The 5,377-nt window shown below is 60.7% G+C and overlaps 1 protein-coding gene across 1 annotated transcript in view; it reads right to left on the reverse strand.

The window, feature by feature from the left end:
• LOC113208409 (sodium-dependent serotonin transporter) overlaps positions 1 to 5,377 on the reverse strand; it is a 24,804-nt gene that overhangs the window by 9,876 nt on the left and 9,551 nt on the right. The window lies entirely within an intron of this gene.

The raw sequence follows: 5,377 nt of genomic DNA on the forward strand, positions 1-5,377 counted from the left end.
GGCCGCGGGCCGCCCTGCCACCCCGCCCTCCCCAAATGTCGTCACAAGTGCGCACGGGGTGGTAATGCACGATGGTGGTGGTGGAGCGGCTGTTTTCTTACGTCGGTTGTTCTGGTCGGTTCCCCTCGGCGCCTGCTCGGCTCGGTGAGCGCTGCCGATGCAGCACTGTTCTTTGTGCAGGCCGGAGTGAAGGGCCTGCGGTCGCGGTGTGGCTTGAGCACTTCCGGCCGAACCGACAGTAGGGAGGTGGGGGTGGGGGGGAGTGCAAGGGCACAGGGGGCCACCGGGCCCCGTCCACAAAGTACCCCCGCACTGTACGGCCGGCGCACGTGGACACTCCGTGGCCACCAGAGCAACTCGTTTGTTGTCGTCTCGCTCAGCCGGACACAGCACGTCAACGTCACCGACTCCGGGATATGGCTTTTCCCTGGCAGGACGAGAATAGGCCCGCGCCCCGCCCGCGCCCCCCGAGCGGTATCAGACTGAATGGACAGAGTGGACCCCGCCCCACAACGGGGCGCGAAAGGTGATGACTTTATTGAGAGGGCCTGTCACCTCGCTGGCCTACACCCACCCCGCTCCGCCCCGCCCCCGCCTCACCCACGGGTGATGCCGTATTTAACCACGCCCGCTGGGTTTCCCCGGGCGCCATCACAGAGAGTACACAAAGATAGCGGCCGTATACTGCCAGCCAGGCCTTATATAGAAACGTAATTTTGGTGCCACGACGCGACAAAGGCACCGGAATGGAGCGAGGAGCGACCCACAAGGTAAAAGGAAATTATCCACCCGTCCTTGAAATTCACGAAATAACCTTGAAATCCAAGAAAAACTTTTTACCGTGCACTGAAAAGTTATGTTCACGCGGTAGGGGATCGTCTAGAAAGTCCGTCCGTTCTTTGGGAGCTTGGCGCCTGCCGGACTCGGGGTAGGCAATCCCGCAGTACTCGCATGCACGAAAGGCAAGATGTTGCCTACCTACCAGGCGGCGTGAGCTTGCAGAGGAGAGGCTGGCTGATCTTTACAGGCCGGCGAATACCGGACGTAATATCTAGATTGTATCATAGGTGTTTATCACTTTAGAGGTCCCGAGGATAGACGGGGGGTGGGACTTAGCGTACGAATCAAGCTAGTAGGAGGTGCGGATTCCGTTGAGGTTGATCCCGCGGTGGAAACGATCCCCGTCCGTAGCACACTTCCGGCGTCGGTGATGGCATCGTTTCGGCCGCCCGCCCATCCGTTTCGTGTCGCGGTCACATTAGCGGGGTCCTGAGGGCCGGGCCGGGAGGCGGTGACGTCACGGCTCGAGTCCGGCCGCCGCCAGCATGGTGTTGCAGGCCGTCAGTTTGAAACGCCGCAAATAATATGCTTTGCCTTCTTCTTTTTATTTCACCCTCGCCACTCTGGGCAGGGCAGGGCAAGGCCAGGGGGCCGGTGACGTCATCTCTCCAGCTCCAGGAGCGACCCCCTCTCCTCCTCCTTCCCTCCCTTCCTGTGCAAATACATCGACCCCCCCGTAGGTGGTCGGGGCGGCATGCAGATCACAGCCGCCCGCCCCCGGCCGGGCCGCAGAGCAGACCGTTGGCGCACCTCCTCGGGAGGCTCAACAGTCGAGCTTGATATCTACGCCCAAGAGCCGAGATTGTGCAAGAGGAAAAGGGGACAAAAACAAGAAGGAAAGAAAAAGGGGCAATATGAAGGGACCTCATAGTTCAAAAAACCAACACATCATAACAAATTCACACAAAAGCCAATGCTCTAGAGTATCAATTCCATGAAATAATTGTCAAATCTACTAAAATTAGAAACTCAAAAAGGCAACCTGCTTCCCCCATAATTCACAGTGTTCTGTCTGGGGAGCTACTGACTTGCAAGAGGGCGGGTGGCGAGACACACGCACACACGCTCAAGCACACACAATAAGGCGACCCGGTGACAGCTGCCCGCAACCAACAGCGTCCATACCGTCCCACACTCAGTCCTACACCTCACCATAAGGTGCGGAGAAAGGTCATCCCTTGAGGTGAGCGCGGGGCGGTGGCTCGCGGTGGGGAGCGTGGTGGTGTGGTCGTATCTGGTACATGGCCCATAAAGACGCCACCACACCACACGCCGCCCCCGCCGCGGCCGCGGCGCGCCTTCCACATGAGGATTGGGCCGCCCACCCCCCTCAGCACTACGCTCGTTATCAACGTGGAGGTGCTCCATTAGTTCGTGCACGGCGGTCTGCCCGCGGCGCGGGGCGGCGCGGGGCGGCGCGGGGCGGCGCGGGGCGGCGCGGGGCGGCGCGGGGCGGCGCGGGGCGGCGCGGGGCGTGTTCGCGTGTGTCGCACATCGATTGTCTGCGCCCAGCCACCACACCGCGCAACGCTCAGCGAGTCGCGGCTCGAGTTGGGAAAGCCGTCCTCCGCGCTGCGCTCTCGAGGGGGTTGAAGACGGGGAGACGGCTGTCTCTGGGCGATCGTCAGTCTCTTTCGCTCCGCACCGCAGGCCCCGAGAGGCGCTTCTTGATATCATCTTCATCTGGCACACACATCCTTACACTCAACAAAATGAAATGTTGTAGCTGCAGCAGCAGATGGAGGTTGACGTTGACAATAAAATACATTCCTTAATTCACCCACGCATGACCGAGCACACACAAATTTGTGGCACTCACCTCCCCAATCCCCCCCCCCCAAAGTAACTAAAAAGATCCCCCCTGTGAATCCCCTAAATAGCACTCCTATCTTCAGCTTCGTGGCGTAACTCACCACAGACCTTTTCGCCCACAACGTGACAACGCCGCAAGTAGAATCTTACACTTGAGATAAACCATATTCTGAGTGTCTGTCAACCAAAGTACTCGTCACCACTGGATTCCTTGGAAAATTTACTAGAGACAAGTGTTTTTGCTTTTTGAAAATTTGCCTAAATTACAATTTCACTACAGAGATTTGCGTTGTTGCCAAGTTGTGGGCGAAAATGTCTATGCTTGAGCGTATTGAAGGCCGGATGGGTGGGTGGGCCAGGTCGGGCCAGAGGTGAGCGATGTGAGATAGACAGGCACTGCCAGTCCGATAATAGTCTACCGATATCTCGCCCCCGGCTGTTCGAACACACATCGCTGCACATGGCGCCGCGGTGGGTGTTGACTCGCTGACTGAGCCCCGCGCATCCCACCCTGGCCCGCCGACGAGGGACTCTGGGGTATACTTTGCGTGCCAGGGTTCCGTCAGAAAAGGGCGTAAAATATAGGTATCATAAGGGAAAATGTGATTTCAAAACAGGACAAGGGACCTCCGAGTTTTACTTGACAGTCAGCTGGAGCAGCCCTGCCTCTCCTTTTGCTAAACAGACCCAACCTCTGGGGGTGTCGGTGCTGGTCCACGACGCCAAGAGGGAGATGAAGCACAATAATTAGCTCCCCGCTGGTGGGGGACAACAACAACAACGTCGTCGTGATCCATGGCGGCGGCCTCGGCGGGGGCACGGCGGCGTGGTGTGGTGGGCCCCAATTACTTCCCGGCCGGGGAGCGAGCCGCCCGTCACTGCGGCGAGGGGGTGGCGTGTCGGGCGGGAGGGACAGCGTGGGAAAGCAGAGCGGAGCAGAGCGGAGCACAGCGGTCGCTGGAGACGACAAGCGATTAAAGACGATGACGCTAAAAAGAATAAATTGGGTCCCCGCGGATTCCGCCGCCGCCGCCGACGCGACGACGCTCCACGAGGACGGATTACGAGGGAAAGGCAGCTCGGCGCCCGTTTTAGGGGAAGGTCTGAGGCTGAAAGGTATGGGGTCCCGTCCCCGATGCCGGGGCCCTTAGGACAACAGTCGCGTCCCTCCACAGCGCGGCCGAGCGCGGCCCTGCCCTTCTCTCTAACCCGGACCAAGACAGTTTCCGTCTCCAAACAATCACTGTCCAGGCCTTCCGCCCGCGCAGCTCCGCCGCTGCTCCCCTCTGGTCGGTGGCCGTGACGGCGTGACGCGGTCTCGCGGACCCGTCGCCTTGGCTGCCTTTGCGTCGTCCTCCCCCGCCCCCGCGGCCCCGCGTCCCCCGCGGCCCCGCTACAAAAGGTGGCACCTCGACCTGTGCGTGATTTACGACCGCGGCGTGACACCGATACAGGATATCCTTTCAATTTCCCACTCGCTACCCGCGCCTCCCCGCCCGCCGACCCGACCAAGCCGATGGGCGGGGGAGCGAGGTAATAAGGGATTGAGCGCAAAATGATGTTACCAGAGGGATACGTCTCCCATACGTCAAGTTGGGGTTGCAATTTTTCTTCTCCTTTTTTTTTGTGAGGTTACCTAAAGGTATCGGGTATCATCTTAAGGAAACATTATACTCATGGTGTGGGGAAAGCTTCCTATTCTCTACTCTTCCAGGTAGAGGGCCGTGTGGGAGTGTGGAGAAAATAAATCGCCCGACCCCACCCCTTTAAAAATGTGAAAATGACATTATTTGTGCGCAATTCGGAGGCTGCGTGACGCTCTGCGGGACGCTACGCTACACCCCCCCCCGAGGTGCGCGCCGCGAGGGGTGACTATGACGGCCACGTGGCGCGGGCACCACGTGACGCCGCCAAGTAGTGGCCCTGAACTGGGGCCGGAGGGGGCGCTGGCGCAGAGCTCTTGTGTGCGTCCACAGCGTCCACGCGCCGGGGTCCGCGCCAGGGTCAGGTTCCTCCTCCAGGCACGGGGTGGCGGCCGGGGGTGAGTGAGTGAGGTAGCACTCGCAAACAGGCCAACAGCAGCGCGGAGCCATGGCAGAGCCCGTGTTGACTTTGAGAAAACCGCTCTAATGTTACTTCCCGGGGAGCGGCCTGCCAACCCCGGGCCTGGGCGTGGGCCGCACTCCCGACGCGCACCGCCGACTGCTGATGTACCCACGTGCCCAGGACAGGCCCAGAGCCTTCGAGGGCGGCCTCACGGCGCTTGGGGCTCAAGTGCTCAGGCAGGTCCCACCTTTTCTTCCCCCCGCCCACCTTTCAGCCCATCAACGCCCCGACTGCTAGTTCGACTTAGTGTATAACGACGGAGAGACGGAACGCCTTAACTCTCCCCGTGCTTCTCCAAGGCAACGCCCGGCCCTTGGCCCGGCCCGCCAGGCGGGAGGCGCTGACGTCACGTGGAAGTGCCCCTCTGCCCGGCCCAGGCCCGGCCCAGGCCCGCCCCGCGCCACCAGTCGGCATGGCCAGGCCAGTCCACACGGTGGCCCCGTAATGAGGGGGACTCTTTGTGCCGCTACCCTGAATAAATAATAGTAAACTGTAGTCTGTGGAGGTCGCGGGTGGCGCAGGCTCAGCCCGGAGAGCCCGGGGCGGTAGAGGGACACGGCCATGAGCTGCTGCTGCTGCTGCTGCTGGCTTCGGCGGACAGTACAGGGCTCGCACCCCC

This window comes from Frankliniella occidentalis, unplaced genomic scaffold (assembly GCF_000697945.3).
Source record: "Frankliniella occidentalis isolate FOCC.00 unplaced genomic scaffold, Focc_3.1 Scaffold33, whole genome shotgun sequence".
NCBI lineage: Eukaryota > Metazoa > Arthropoda > Insecta > Thysanoptera > Thripidae > Frankliniella > Frankliniella occidentalis.